The following is a 17,391-nucleotide window of genomic DNA, read 5'->3' on the forward strand; positions in this document are numbered from 1 at the left end:
GCTCACCATGGTCCTTCATCTATTGTTCTCAGCTGCAATACAATACAGAGAACAATACAGCAGGGGATTAAGTCATTACAGCAGGAGATTAAATCCGACTGCCCAGTCTCAGTTAATCCTATTAAAGGCCAAAATAAACATGGACCCATCTGTATATGTATTCGTACATGTCAATCAAAAATACTGTTGTTTGATAGATGAACATATCTTGTGATGCATATAATTGAATATATGCTGTACACACAGCGTCTTCTATAACAGCAAACACAAAGAAGGATAAAAGCAGCACAGATCCTGAAAGATGTCTATGGTGACACACTGTACTGTACAGCAAAGACTGTTGTATTCAGATTTAGGAATATATTAATTTATACTGTATGTTTATATGAGTGTGGTGTAATGTGGGCTATATACACTATGCATGAAATATAGGTGTGTTCACTAGAGATGAGCGGGTTCGGTTTCTCTGAATCCGAACCCGCCAGAACTTCATGTTTTTTTTCACGAGTCCGAGCGACTCGGATCTTCCCGCCTTGCTCGGTTAACCCGAGCGCGCCCGAACGTCATCATGACGCTGTCGGATTCTCGCGAGGCTCGGATTCTATCGCGAGACTCGGATTCTATATAAGGAGCCGCGCGTCGCCGCCATTTTCACACGTGCATTGAGATTGATAGGGAGAGGACGTGGCTGGCGTCCTCTCCGTTTAGACACTTGATTTACTAATTTTGGGGAGCATTAGGAGTACTCAGTAGTGTACAGTGCAGAGTTTTGCTGATAGTGACCAGTGACCACCACTTTTATTTATAATCTGTTCTCTGCCTGAAAAAAGCGATACACAGCACACAGTGACTCAGTCACATACATACCATATCTGTGTGCACTGCTCAGGCTCAGGCCAGTGTGCTGCATCATCTATATATATTATATATCTGTCTGACTGCTCAGCTCACACAGCTTATAATTGTGGGGGAGACTGGGGAGCACTACTGCAGTGCCAGTTATAGGTTATAGCAGGAGCCAGGAGTACATAATATTATATTAAAATTAAACAGTGCACACTTTTGCTGCAGGAGTGCCACTGCCAGTGTGACTAGTGACCAGTGACCTGACCACCAGTATATAATATTAGTAGTATACTATCTCTTTATCAACCAGTCTATATTAGCAGCAGACATAGTACAGTGCGGTAGTTCACGGCTGTGGCTACCTCTGTGTCGGCACTCGGCAGCCCGTCCATAATTGTATATACCAGTGACCTAACCGTGGTTTTTTTTTCTTTCTTTATACATACATACTAGTTACGAGTATACTATCTCTTTATCAACCAGTCTATATATTAGCAGCAGACACAGTACAGTGCGGTAGTTCACGGCTGTGGCTACCTCTGTGTCGGCACTCGGCAGCCCGTCCATAATTGTATATACCAGTGACCTAACCGTGGTTTTTTTTTTTTTCTTTATACATACATACTAGTTACGAGTATACTATCTCTTTATCAACCAGTCTATATATTAGCAGCAGACACAGTACAGTGCGGTAGTTCACGGCTGTGGCTACCTCTGTGTCGGCACTCGGCAGCCCGTCCATAATTGTATACTAGTATCCAATCCATCCATCTCCATTGTTTACCTGAGGTGCCTTTTAGTTGTGCCTATTAAAATATGGAGAACAAAAATGTTGAGGTTCCAAAATTAGGGAAAGATCAAGATCCACTTCCACCTCGTGCTGAAGCTGCTGCCACTAGTCATGGCCGAGACGATGAAATGCCAGCAACGTCGTCTGCCAATGCCGATGCCCAATGTCATAGTACAGAGCATGTCAAATCCAAAACACCAAATATCAGTAAAAAGCCTCTTTTTTTCTTTGCGTCATGTGCTGTTTGGGGAGGGTTTTTTGGAAGGGCCATCCTGCGTGACACTGCAGTGCCACTCCTAGATGGGCCCGGTGTTTGTGTCGGCCACTAGGGTCGCTAATCTTACTCACACAGCTACCTCATTGCGCCTCTTTTTTTCTTTGCGTCATGTGCTGTTTGGGGAGGGTTTTTTGGAAGGGACATCCTGCGTGACACTGCAGTGCCACTCCTAGATGGGCCCGGTGTTTGTGTCGGCCACTAGGGTCGCTTATCTTACTCACACAGCGACCTCGGTGCAAATTTTAGGACTAAAAATAATATTGTGAGGTGTGAGGTATTCAGAATAGACTGAAAATGAGTGTAAATTATGGTTTTTGAGGTTAATAATACTTTGGGATCAAAATGACCCCCAAATTCTATGATTTAAGCTGTTTTTTAGTGTTTTTGGAAAAAAAGACCCGAATCCAAAACACACCCGAATCCGACAAAAATAATTCGGTGAGGTTTTGCCAAAACGCGTTCGAACCCAAAACACGGCCGCGGAACCGAACCCAAAACCAAAACACAAAACCCGAAAAATTTCAGGCGCTCATCTCTAGTGTTCACAGTATTGTATTGCCACTTCTGTGCCTGACACAAATACTTTCAGTACTTCATAGTAAATGGTACAGAAAAAGGACCAGGAGAAACCTATCTGACCATCAGAACAGGTAAGTGGCCTGACATATCTCAGGTGACTTTTTGTTAATAACGGGTAAAACAGACAGGAGCGGCTATAGGGAAAACAGCAGTAGGGAAATTGTGCGAGAAATAATGAGGTGTTCCAGGAAGATGTAAGGAATAGAGAGAGCACATAACTATCACAGTTCTCTATCCTTTCAATTACGTATGCAAAAGTTACTCTACCATGATCGGTATAGCATTGCATTGATTTGGGACAAAAAAATATTCCATGACAAGTAGACTTCTGTTCTATAAGATATCAAGTTGCAAATATATATATTTTTTTTGACAGGATGATTTCAATTACATCGGAACCTTTTTTTAGATTTGTTGCTTTAAACGCTTGGGACATCATTTACAGTACTCAAAACTGTGTAAAATCTCACACCTTCATTTGTGTTAGTGTGCATAATCTTAGACCAAAGTGTCTGGCTAGGGCTGCAGAGCAGCAAAAATGTGCAATCAGTAAAGGGAAGAGTGTTGGTGCCCATTGGTTGGTGCTGACGACGGGGTTTTGAAAACTTAGATCCGTTAAACAAGATTAAGGTGTTCCTTGGTTGGAGGAAGGTCAATCAGTGATTTCCAGTGCACAAAACACTTGAATCTTGCATCAGTTCAAAACTAGTAGAGATCGCGTCTCTGTACTTTTAATGGAAAGCACTTTGCACCATCTATTTTCACTTTAGTGCAGGACAGTATTTCTAGACACAGTTAACAAAATGTGGCATGCAACTCAGGTAAGGGCATGTTCATGTTCATGCCACACAAACAGATGTGTCTGCTGATGAACCTTTGTGGGTACCAGTTATGAACAATGATTGGTTCTGTAGTGACCACTGTAAGATGTTGTGGCCATCTGTTTACTAGACTGACTTTTTTATTCAAACTACTGCAGGAATGAAAATGACCATTTAATATATTTTTATGCTCAGTTTATTTTTGTGTTTGTGGTTTTCTTTAGAGATGAGCGGGTTCGGTTTCTCTGAAACCGAACCCGCACGAACTTCATGTTTTTTTCACGGGTCCGAGCAGACTCGGATCCTCCCGCCTTGCTCGGTTAACCCGAGCGCGCCCGAACGTCATCATGACGCTGTCGGATTCTCGCGAGACTCGGATTCTATATAAGGAGCCGCGCGTCGCCGCCATTTTCACACGTGCATTGAGATTGATAGGGAGAGGACGTGGCTGGCGTCCTCTCCATTAGAAATTAGATTAGAAGAGAGAGAGAGATTGTGCAGAGTCAGACAGAGTTTACCACAGTGACCAGTGCAGTTGTTGTTAGTTAACTTTTATTTATTTTAATATATATCCGTTCTCTGCTATATCCGTTCTCTGCCTGAAAAAAAACGATACACAGCAGCAGCCAGTCACACAGTGTGACTCAGTCTGTGTGCACTCAGCTCAGCCCAGTGTGCTGCACATCAATGTATAAAAGGCAAAGCTTATAATAATTGTGGGGGAGACTGGGGAGCACTGCAGGTTGTTATAGCAGGAGCCCCCAGGAGTACATAATATTATATTAATTTAAAATTAAACAGTGCACACTTTTGCTGCAGGAGTGCCACTGCCAGTGTGACTAGTGGTGACCAGTGCCTGACCACCAGTATAGTAGTATATTCATTGTTGTATGTATTGTATACTATCTCTTTATCAACCAGTCTATATTAGCAGCAGACACAGTACAGTGCGGTAGTTCACGGCTGTGGCTACCTCTGTGTCGGCAGTCGGAACTCGGCAGGCAGTCCGTCCATCCATAATTGTATTACAATATATACCACCTAACCGTGGTATTTTTTTTTCTTTCTTTATACCGTCATAGTGTCATACTAGTTGTTACGAGTATACTACTATCTCTTTATCAACCAGTGTACAGTGCGGTAGTTCACGGCTGTGGCTACCTCTGTGTCGGCAGTCGGCAGGCAGTCCGTCCATCCATAATTGTATTATTATTATAATATATACCACCTAACCGTGGTTTTTTTTCCATTCTTTATACCGTCGTCATAGTGTCATACTAGTTGTTACGAGTATACTACTATCTCTTTATCAACCAGTGTACAGTGCGGTAGTTCACGGCTGTGGCTACCTCTGTGTCGGCAGTCGGCAGGCAGTCCGTCCATCCATAATTGTATTATTATTATAATATATACCACCTAACCGTGGTTTTTTTTCCATTCTTTATACCGTCGTCATAGTGTCATACTAGTTGTTACGAGTATACTACTATCTCTTTATCAACCAGTGTACAGTGCGGTAGTTCACGGCTGTGGCTACCTCTGTGTCGGCAGTCGGCAGGCAGTCCGTCCATCCATAATTGTATTATTATTATAATATATACCACCTAACCGTGGTTTTTTTTCCATTCTTTATACCGTCGTCATAGTGTCATACTAGTTGTTACGAGTATACTACTATCTCTTTATCAACCAGTGTACAGTGCGGTAGTTCACGGCTGTGGCTACCTCTGTGTCGGCAGTCGGCAGGCAGTCCGTCCATCCATAATTGTATTATTATTATAATATATACCACCTAACCGTGGTTTTTTTTCCATTCTTTATACCGTCGTCATAGTGTCATACTAGTTGTTACGAGTATACTACTATCTCTTTATCAACCAGTGTACAGTGCGGTAGTTCACGGCTGTGGCTACCTCTGTGTCGGCAGTCGGCAGGCAGTCCGTCCATCCATAATTGTATTATTATTATAATATATACCACCTAACCGTGGTTTTTTTTCCATTCTTTATACCGTCGTCATAGTGTCATACTAGTTGTTACGAGTATACTACTATCTCTTTATCAACCAGTGTACAGTGCGGTAGTTCACGGCTGTGGCTACCTCTGTGTCGGCAGTCGGCAGGCAGTCCGTCCATCCATAATTGTATTATTATTATAATATATACCACCTAACCGTGGTTTTTTTTCCATTCTTTATACCGTCGTCATAGTGTCATACTAGTTGTTACGAGTATACTACTATCTCTTTATCAACCAGTGTACAGTGCGGTAGTTCACGGCTGTGGCTACCTCTGTGTCGGCAGTCGGCAGGCAGTCCGTCCATCCATAATTGTATTATTATTATAATATATACCACCTAACCGTGGTTTTTTTTTCATTCTTTATACCGTCGTCATAGTGTCATACTAGTTGTTACGAGTATACTACTATCTCTTTATCAACCAGTGTACAGTGCGGTAGTTCACGGCTGTGGCTACCTCTGTGTCGGCAGTCGGCAGGCAGTCCGTCCATCCATAATTGTATTATTATTATAATATATACCACCTAACCGTGGTTTTTTTTCCATTCTTTATACCGTCGTCATAGTGTCATACTAGTTGTTACGAGTATACTACTATCTCTTTATCAACCAGTGTACAGTGCGGTAGTTCACGGCTGTGGCTACCTCTGTGTCGGCAGTCGGCAGGCAGTCCGTCCATCCATAATTGTATTATTATTATAATATATACCACCTAACCGTGGTTTTTTTTCCATTCTTTATACCGTCGTCATAGTGTCATACTAGTTGTTACGAGTATACTACTATCTCTTTATCAACCAGTGTACAGTGCGGTAGTTCACGGCTGTGGCTACCTCTGTGTCGGCAGTCGGCAGGCAGTCCGTCCATCCATAATTGTATTATTATTATAATATATACCACCTAACCGTGGTTTTTTTTTCATTCTTTATACCGTCGTCATAGTGTCATACTAGTTGTTACGAGTATACTACTATCTCTTTATCAACCAGTGTACAGTGCGGTAGTTCACGGCTGTGGCTACCTCTGTGTCGGCAGTCGGCAGGCAGTCCGTCCATCCATAATTGTATTATTATTATAATATATACCACCTAACCGTGGTTTTTTTTCCATTCTTTATACCGTCGTCATAGTGTCATACTAGTTGTTACGAGTATACTACTATCTCTTTATCAACCAGTGTACAGTGCGGTAGTTCACGGCTGTGGCTACCTCTGTGTCGGCAGTCGGCAGGCAGTCCGTCCATCCATAATTGTATTATTATTATAATATATACCACCTAACCGTGGTTTTTTTTTCATTCTTTATACCGTCGTCATAGTGTCATACTAGTTGTTACGAGTATACTACTATCTCTTTATCAACCAGTGTACAGTGCGGTAGTTCACGGCTGTGGCTACCTCTGTGTCGGCAGTCGGCAGGCAGTCCGTCCATCCATAATTGTATTATTATTATAATATATACCACCTAACCGTGGTTTTTTTTCCATTCTTTATACCGTCGTCATAGTGTCATACTAGTTGTTACGAGTATACTACTATCTCTTTATCAACCAGTGTACAGTGCGGTAGTTCACGGCTGTGGCTACCTCTGTGTCGGCAGTCGGCAGGCAGTCCGTCCATCCATAATTGTATTATTATTATAATATATACCACCTAACCGTGGTTTTTTTTCCATTCTTTATACCGTCGTCATAGTGTCATACTAGTTGTTACGAGTATACTACTATCTCTTTATCAACCAGTGTACAGTGCGGTAGTTCACGGCTGTGGCTACCTCTGTGTCGGCAGTCGGCAGGCAGTCCGTCCATCCATAATTGTATTATTATTATAATATATACCACCTAACCGTGGTTTTTTTATACCACCTAACCGTGGCAGTCCGTCCATAATTGTATACTAGTAAACTATCCAATCCATCCATCTCCATTGTTTACCTGAGGTGCCTTTTAGTTCTGCCTATAAAATATGGAGAACAAAAAAGTTGAGGTTCCAAAATTAGGGAAAGATCAAGATCCACTTCCACCTCGTGCTGAAGCTGCTGCCACTAGTCATGGCCGAGACGATGAAATGCCAGCAACGTCGTCTGCCAAGGCCGATGCCCAATGTCATAGTACAGAGCATGTCAAATCCAAAACACCAAATATCAGAAAAAAAAGGACTCCAAAACCTAAAATAAAATTGTCGGAGGAGAAGCGTAAACTTGCCAATATGCCATTTACCACACGGAGTGGCAAGGAACGGCTGAGGCCCTGGCCTATGTTCATGGCTAGTGGTTCAGCTTCACATGAGGATGGAAGCACTCAGCCTCTCGCTAGAAAACTGAAAAGACTCAAGCTGGCAAAAGCACCGCAAAGAACTGTGCGTTCTTTGAAATCCCAAATCCACAAGGAGAGTCCAATTGTGTCGTTTGCGATGCCTGACCTTCCCAACACTGGACGTGAAGAGCATGCGCCTTCCACTATTTGCATGCCCCCTGCAAGTGCTGGAAGGAGCACCCGCAGTCCAGTTCCTGATAGTCAGATTGAAGATGTCAGTGTTGAAGTACACCAGGATGAGGAGGATATGGGTGTTGCTGGCGCTGGGGAGGAAATTGACCAGGAGGATTCTGATGGTGAGGTGGTTTGTTTAAGTCAGGCACCCGGGGAGACACCTGTTGTCCGTGGGAGGAATATGGCCGTTGACATGCCAGGTGAAAATACCAAAAAAATCAGCTCTTCGGTGTGGAGGTATTTCACCAGAAATGCGGACAACAGGTGTCAAGCCGTGTGTTCCCTTTGTCAAGCTGTAATAAGTAGGGGTAAGGACGTTAACCACCTCGGAACATCCTCCCTTATACGTCACCTGCAGCGCATTCATAATAAGTCAGTGACAAGTTCAAAAACTTTGGGTGACAGCGGAAGCAGTCCACTGACCAGTAAATCCCTTCCTCTTGTAACCAAGCTCACGCAAACCACCCCACCAACTCCCTCAGTGTCAATTTCCTCCTTCCCCAGGAATGCCAATAGTCCTGCAGGCCATGTCACTGGCAAGTCTGACGAGTCCTTTCCTGCCTGGGATTCCTCCGATGCATCCTTGCGTGTAACGCCTACTGCTGCTGGCGCTGCTGTTGTTGCCGCTGGGAGTCGATGGTCATCCCAGAGGGGAAGTCGTAAGCCCACTTGTACTACTTCCAGTAAGCAATTGACTGTTCAACAGTCCTTTGCGAGGAAGATGAAATATCACAGCAGTCATCCTACTGCAAAGCGGATAACTGAGTCCTTGACAACTATGTTGGTGTTAGACGTGCGTCCGGTATCCGCCGTTAGTTCACAGGGAACTAGACAATTTATTGAGGCAGTGTGCCCCCGTTACCAAATACCATCTAGGTTCCACTTCTCTAGGCAGGCGATACCGAGAATGTACACGGACGTCAGAAAAAGACTCACCAGTGTCCTAAAAAATGCAGTTGTACCCAATGTCCACTTAACCACGGACATGTGGACAAGTGGAGCAGGGCAGGGTCAGGACTATATGACTGTGACAGCCCACTGGGTAGATGTATGGACTCCCGCCGCAAGAACAGCAGCGGCGGCACCAGTAGCAGCATCTCGCAAACGCCAACTCTTTCCTAGGCAGGCTACGCTTTGTATCACCGCTTTCCAGAATACGCACACAGCTGAAAACCTCTTACGGCAACTGAGGAAGATCATCGCGGAATGGCTTACCCCAATTGGACTCTCCTGTGGATTTGTGGCATCGGACAACGCCAGCAATATTGTGTGTGCATTAAATATGGGCAAATTCCAGCACGTCCCATGTTTTGCACATACCTTGAATTTGGTGGTGCAGAATTTTTTAAAAAACGACAGGGGCGTGCAAGAGATGCTGTCGGTGGCCAGAAAAATTGCGGGACACTTTCGGCGTACAGGCACCACGTACAGAAGACTGGAGCACCACCAAAAACTACTGAACCTGCCCTGCCATCATCTGAAGCAAGAAGTGGTAACGAGGTGGAATTCAACCCTCTATATGCTTCAGAGGTTGGAGGAGCAGCAAAAGGCCATTCAAGCCTATACAATTGAGCACGATATAGGAGATGGAATGCACCTGTCTCAAGTGCAGTGGAGAATGATTTCAACGTTGTGCAAGGTTCTGATGCCCTTTGAACTTGCCACACGTGAAGTCAATTCAGACACTGCCAGCCTGAGTCAGGTCATTCCCCTCATCAGGCTTTTGCAGAAGAAGCTGGAGGCATTGAAGAAGGAGCTAACACGGAGCGATTCCGCTAGGCATGTGGGACTTGTGGATGCAGCCCTTAATTCGCTTAACAAGGATTCACGGGTGGTCAATCTGTTGAAATCAGAGCACTACATTTTGGCCACCGTGCTCGATCCTAGATTTAAAGCCTACCTTGGATCTCTCTTTCCGGCAGACACAGGTCTGCTGGGGTTGAAAGACCTGCTGGTGACAAAATTGTCAAGTCAAGCGGAACGCGACCTGTCAACATCTCCTCCTTCACATTCTCCCGCAACTGGGGGTGCGAGGAAAAGGCTCAGAATTCCGAGCCCACCCGCTGGCGGTGATGCAGGGCAGTCTGGAGCGACTGCTGATGCTGACATCTGGTCCGGACTGAAGGACCTGACAACGATTACGGACATGTCGTCTACTGTCACTGCATATGATTCTCTCAACATTGATAGAATGGTGGAGGATTATATGAGTGACCGCATCCAAGTAGGCACGTCACACAGTCCGTACTTATACTGGCAGGAAAAAGAGGCAATTTGGAGGCCCTTGCACAAACTGGCTTTATTCTACCTAAGTTGCCCTCCCACAAGTGTGTACTCCGAAAGAGTGTTTAGTGCCGCCGCTCACCTTGTCAGCAATCGGCGTACGAGGTTACATCCAGAAAATGTGGAGAAGATGATGTTCATTAAAATGAATTATAATCAATTCCTCCGCGGAGACATTGACCAGCAGCAATTGCCTCCACAAAGTACACAGGGAGCTGAGATGGTGGATTCCAGTGGGGACGAATTGATAATCTGTGAGGAGGGGGATGTACACGGTGATATATCGGAGGGTGAAGATGAGGTGGACATCTTGCCTCTGTAGAGCCAGTTTGTGCAAGGAGAGATTAATTGCTTCTTTTTTGGGGGGGGTCCAAACCAACCCGTCATATCAGTCACAGTCGTGTGGCAGACCCTGTCACTGAAATGATGGGTTGGTTAAAGTGTGCATGTCCTGTTTTGTTTATACAACATAAGGGTGGGTGGGAGGGCCCAAGGATAATTCCATCTTGCACCTCTTTTTTCTTTTCTTTTTCTTTGCATCATGTGCTGATTGGGGAGGGTTTTTTGGAAGGGACATCCTGCGTGACACTGCAGTGCCACTCCTAGATGGGCCCGGTGTTTGTGTCGGCCACTAGGGTCGCTAATCTTACTCACACAGCTACCTCATTGCGCCTCTTTTTTTCTTTGCGTCATGTGCTGTTTGGGGAGGGTTTTTTGGAAGGGACATCCTGCCTGACACTGCAGTGCCACTCCTAGATGTGCCCGGTGTTTGTGTCGGCCACTAGGGTCGCTAATCTTACTCACACAGTCAGCTACCTCATTGCGCCTCTTTTTTTCTTTGCGTCATGTGCTGTTTGGGGAGGGTTTTTTGGAAGGGCCATCCTGCGTGACACTGCAGTGCCACTCCTAGATGGGCCCGGTGTTTGTGTCGGCCACTAGGGTCGCTAATCTTACTCACACAGCTACCTCATTGCGCCTCTTTTTTTCTTTGCGTCATGTGCTGTTTGGGGAGGGTTTTTTGGAAGGGACATCCTGCGTGACACTGCAGTGCCACTCCTAGATGGGCCCGGTGTTTGTGTCGGCCACTAGGGTCGCTTATCTTACTCACACAGCGACCTCGGTGCAAATTTTAGGACTAAAAATAATATTGTGAGGTGTGATGTGTTCAGAATAGGCTGAAAATGAGTGTAAATTATGTTTTTTGAGGTTAATAATACTTTGGGATCAAAATTACCCCCAAATTCTATGATTTAAGCTGTTTTTAGGGTTTTTTGAAAAAAACACCCGAATCCAAAACACACCCGAATCCGACAAAAATAATTCGGTGAGGTTTTGCCAAAACGCGTTCGAACCCAAAACACGGCCGCGGAACCGAACCCAAAACCAAAACACAAAACCCGAAAAATTTCAGGCGCTCATCTCTAGTTTTCTTCAGTTACTTTTTATGTTAAAATGAAACTTTCACATCATCTCTCGCAATATTCTAATTTGTGTATTTAACACTTCATTATGATATTATACTGTGTGCAAATAGTGTAAGATGACTTTACCAATTACAGGTTGAGTATCCCTTATCCAAAATGCTTGGAACCAGAGGTATTTTGGATATAGGATTTTTCCGTATTTTGGAATAATTGCATACCACAATGAGATATCATGGTGATGGGACCTAAATCTAAGCACAGAATACATTTATATACCATATACACCTTATACACACAGCCTGAAGGTAATTTTAGACAATATTTTTTATGACTTTGTGTATTAAACAAAGTGTGTCTACATACACACAATTCATTTATGTTTCATATACACCTTATACACACAGCCTGAAGGTCATTTAATACAATATTTTTAATAACTTTGTGTATTACACAAAGTTTGTGTACATTGAGCCATCAAAAAACAAAGGTTTCACTATCTCGCTCTCACTCAGAAAAGTCCGTATTTCGGAATATTCCGTATTTCGGAATATTTGGATATGGGATACTCAACCTGTACTACTATCCAACTGCATCTCTGAACTATTGTTAAACTTTTTCGATGCTATTGTGTGGCAAAACTATACTTGTTATGCATAATACTGTGGCATAAAGTAGGAAGTGCCAAAAGTCATAGGATAGCAGTATGTACAGGTAATGGTAGGAACCACCACTTTGCTGTCCTGGAAATGCCCAGACCTGCATAAGTTGTAATCTGATGTCTCATGAGTCAGTTTGAATACCAGCTAGGCTTCTTATGGCATGGTAACTTGAATTATCAGAGTACGAAATGAGCATGACAGTGGTTGCCTGATGGATAGGACATTCCATTTCCGAAGTTGTGCAGACATTAAAAAATTCCTTGCTCTACGGTGTCATGTGTGTACCGGAAATACCTCCCATTGTAAACATTCCAGTGTATTAATGAATGTGACCAGGCTATCAACTACAAGGATTGGACTTCTAACGGACTGTGGAGTTTACCCGCAGACATTACCAACTGCTAAGCTTAGGAGCCTACAGCAGGGTGAACCCCGAAACACCCTGTTAATATTCCACCTGCGGCTCCTCTATCCTCTGTTTGGTACGATCCATTTTTATTACATTTTATAAATATTCTATTGTGCTGTGCCATTTACACTAGAGCTAGCACTCACTGTGTTTGAATGGTATCCGGACTCCAGGTCGACAGCACAAAGGTCGACACACCTTAGGTCGACGTCAATTGGTTGACACACCTTAGGTCGACGTGGACAAAATGTCGACAGGAACAAGGTCGACATGGAAAAAGGTCGACGTGAGTTTTTCGCGATTTTTTTCTTTTTTTGAACCTTTTCATACTTAACGATCCACGTGGACTACGATTGGAACGGTAATCTGTGCCGAGCGAAGCGGTAGCGGAGCGAAGGCACCATGCCCGAAGCATGGCGAGCGAAGTGAGCCATGCGAGGGGACGTGGTGCACTAAATGGGGTTCCCGGTCACTCTACGAAGAAAACGACACCAAAAAAACATAAAAAACGCATGTCGACATTTTTCCATATCGACATTGTTCCTGTCGACCTTTTGTCCTCGTCGACCTTTTGTCCATGTCGACCTAAGGTGTGTCAACCAATTGGCATCGACCTAAGGTGTGTCGACCTTTGTGCTGTTGACCCTCAGTCCCAGACCCGTTTGAATAAATTTTTATTCTTTTAATCTACTTTAGTTATGCCACTCATAGTAGAATGGAAAATAATAGTTTTTGTTGTGTTTCTCCATTTCATGTGGCCACATAGAGATGGTGAAATGACTGAAATGAAGCATACCTCAGTAGTGGGAAAGGAGCAGTGAAGATCACTGCTTCTGCTCCTTCTCCATCTCTCTGCCCCAGAGAATACAGATTCAAAACCAAAACACGTAAATGTGGTTTTTCAAAACCCAAATCTGAAGATGAAAACAGATCCAACACCAAAGCACGAGATTTGGAGCACATCTCTAGTAGAGTGAGAGTTCTATTTCCCAAATTCAGTGTATTAGTAGGTTGAATATATATATATATATATATATATATATATATATACATACTTGCCTACCTGCCCCTCTCCATGAGGGAGAAAATGCTCTGTTCCTGGACTTTCCTGGTAATGTATGATTGCCATCACCTGTGGTGAGCTAGTTAATGGATAAGAAAGGTGTTTCACCACAGGTGATGGCAATCATACATTACCAGGAAAGTCCAAGAACAGAGCATTTTCTCCCTCATGGAGAGGGGCAGGTAGGCAAGTATATATATATATATATATATATATATATATATGTTTCTAACTTCTTTCTGATTAATATGGATGAGAATAGTATTGACATTAGAGTACACTACTGGGCATACTCCATGTAGGTTCTTGAGTGGAGGCTTCATTCCCATACCAGTTAGTTAGCACTGCACGGTGCCATCTTGCCACTGTGTTGGAGTGACATGGTCCTACTTAGCTCCTGTGAGACTCTGTGATTACTGATGTTCCAGCATCCCTGCTCCGCTACTGCTTGTATATACAGACATTGGCTGGTGAGCTGAATCGACCCCGCTCCACTATATCTAACTAGTGTATCAATGTGAGTCCGGCTGCACCTGCTAGCTTCAGTAAACCGTCCCACTGGTTATGCAATTAGGCTGTCACAGTGTCAGGACATTCTGCTGGTGTGTACATACTATACCTACCACCAGGGCTGTTTCTAGCCAATTTGGCTCCCAGTGCGAGATTTAAAAATGCGCCCCCCCATGACATAAAAAAGTGCCCCCCCCCTACACACACACACCTAGATAAAAAAAAAACTTGCGCGCGCCCGGCAAGGGGGCATGGCCTCATCTAAATGGGTGTGGCCTCGTTTAAATGGGCATGGCCTCATATGAAAAGACTACCTCACAATCCAGTTTTTGACCCTGCTCCAACAGATCACGACCACCACAGAAAAAAAAAATTCTACCATATTAAGCCCCACACAGTAATGCCCCCTTCACCATATTAGGCCACACACGCAATGCCCTTGCTACATTAAGTCCCCACACTACGGCAGGCAAGAGTCCCCATTTCACACATTACGGCAGGTGTCCCCATTTTACACATTACGGCAGGTTTCCCCATTTTACACATTGAGAGAGAGAGCGAGAATACTTACAGAGGCGATTACCGCTCTTCGGCCCGCCTCACCAGTCGCTCCTCGCACCGGCCTTTCCCTCTTCCTAACTTTGATCCCCCTCTGTACTCTGCTCGGGGGGGGGGGGTTTCGCGGAGTGACGGGGTTGCGTCGTGATGTAACGACGCAACCGCGTCATTCCATGAAACTCCGCCCCCCGAGCGGGTTACTCGGGGAGAAATAGGAGGGGGAAGCAGGGAGCCACAGTTAGGTTGCACTGCTCGCCTGCCCCAAGAAACGGCCCTGCCTACCACTACACTCATACACACATTGGGGGTCATTCAGACCTGATCGCACGCTATGTTTTTTTGCAGTGGTGCAATCAGGTCAGAACTGCGCATGTGTATGCTCCGCAAAGCGCAGGCGCATCGCCCCCCCCCTGGCGACGGGGATCGCTGGAGAGAGACGGACTTACCGAAGAAAGTGATCGCACCGGCGATCGCAAGAAGATTGACAGGAAGAGGTCGTTTGTGGGTGTCAACTGACCGTTTCCAGAGAGTGTCCGAAGAAACGCAGGCGTGCGCAGCTGTTTAAGGGAGGTATCTTGACGTCAGCTACTGGCCGGATCATCGCAGCGGCTGAGTAAGTCCTGAGCTGTGCAGAGACTGCACAGACTTTTATTTGTGCAGCTCTTTGCACATGCGATCGCAGCCCTGCACAGCAATTATCCCCTCCCCCTGTAGGCGTCGACTACCTGGTGGCAGCAGTGCAAAAACCAGGTCTGACTTATAGGCCCTACACACTGGCCGATATTCTGAAATTCATAAATGAACGAGAACTCGTTCATATCTTTCAGTGTGGAGACTCCAGCGATGAACGATGTGCGGCCCCGCGCTCTTTCATCGCTGGTCTCCCGTCGGCTGTGCATGCAGGCCAATATGGAAGATCTCGGCCATATTTGCCTGCACATCAATGCAGCCGCGTGACGGGGGGAGTGAAGAAACTTCACTCCCCCACGTCACTGCCCCCCCGCCGCCGGGTCGCTCGTCGGCCGTATCGGCCGTCGGGCACCTTGGCGGCGCATCGTCAAATGTGTAGGGCCCCTTAGGCCTATTATTTCCAACAAACAGCAATGGGCATAATAAGAAAAAACTGCTTTGTAAAACATTTGCTCTTTTGCCACCAAATTTTGCATGCAGAATGTGTTCCCAACTCTGGGGGTCATTCCGACCCATTCGCGCGCTGCAATTTTTTGCAGCCGTGCGAAGGGGTCAGAACTGCGCATGCACGCGGATGGCATTGCGCAGGCGCGTCGCTGCCCGGCATCGGCCATCTCAGTGCAGCGACGAAACGGACAAAGAAAGCATTTGCAGCGTGGAATGCTAGAAGATTTACAGGAAGAGGCCGGCCGGGGGTGTCTACTCAGCGCTTTGAAGGCGTGTCTGGGTGAACGCAGGCGTGTCCAGCCGTCTCCAGGGAGAGATCCTGACGTCAGCTCCGGACAAGATCATCGCAGCGGGTGAGTAAGTCCTGAGCTGTGCAGATACTGCAAAAACTTTTGTTTGTGTAGCTCTTTGCACAGGGGTTCGCAGCCCTGCACAGCGAATCCCCCCTCCCCTGTAGGCGGCGACTACCTGATCGCAGCAGTGCTAAAAGTAGCCTGCTTGCGATCAGGTGGGAATCACCCCCCTCTGTCGCTATCACACCACTGAGCAGGATGGATTGGCACATATAGGCAGCTCTATACATAGACTATACATTATGTGTAATGCACAGGTACAAATAGTGTGGCATGACCCTCTATGGAATAGTACAGCAGAATGTATAGGGTGTGGTTGATTGGGTCGACCCTAACTAGGTCGACAGTCATTAGGTCAATCACTATTGGTCGACAGTGACTAGGTCGACACCTGAAATAGGTCGAAATATTCATCAGGTCGACATGGAAAAGGACGACATGGAAAAAGGTAGAAATGAGTTTTTGTTTTATTTAAATGGTGTCGTTTTCTTTGTAATGAGACTGGGAATCCCAATTAGTGCACCGTATACCCTCGCCGGGCAAGGTGCCTCGCTCCGCTACTGCTGCGGTCGGCACAGGTTACTATTCCCAATTGTAGTCCACGTGGATCGTTAAGTATGAAAAATTTAAATTTTTTTCTTTAAATGTGAAAAACTAATGTTCGCCTGTGTTGACCTTTGCTATGTCAACCTACTGACCATGTCGACCTAAAGACCATGTCGGCCTAAAGCATGTCGACCAATAGTAGTCAACCTAATGACTGTCGACTTAAGTGTGGTCAGCCTAAAGACCGGATACCGAATGGATAGAACTTTGTTTAGCCTGGTACTAGACAAAACAGTTTATTAATGATGACGCAACTGCTCTCATGTATAGGTGGGTGATATGTGCTTGGTAGTATTCAGGGCCGGTTCTAGCCCTTGTGGCACCCTGGGTGAAAATAGGGGCGTGGCTTCATAAAGGGGTGTGGTCAATGTGCCCCCAGTAGTATTGCCCCCGTTTGTGCCCCCAGTAGTATTGCCCCCATTTGTGGCCCCAGTAGTATTGCCCCCATTTGTGGCTCCAGAAGTATTGCCCCCGTTTGTTCCGGGTGAAAAGAGAGGCGTGGCTTCATAAAGGGGTGTGGTCAATGTGCCCCCAGTAGTATTGCCCCTGTTTGTGCCCCCAGTAGTAT

Source organism: Pseudophryne corroboree, chromosome 12 (genome assembly GCF_028390025.1).
Source record: "Pseudophryne corroboree isolate aPseCor3 chromosome 12, aPseCor3.hap2, whole genome shotgun sequence".
In the NCBI taxonomy this organism is placed as follows: domain Eukaryota; kingdom Metazoa; phylum Chordata; class Amphibia; order Anura; family Myobatrachidae; genus Pseudophryne; species Pseudophryne corroboree.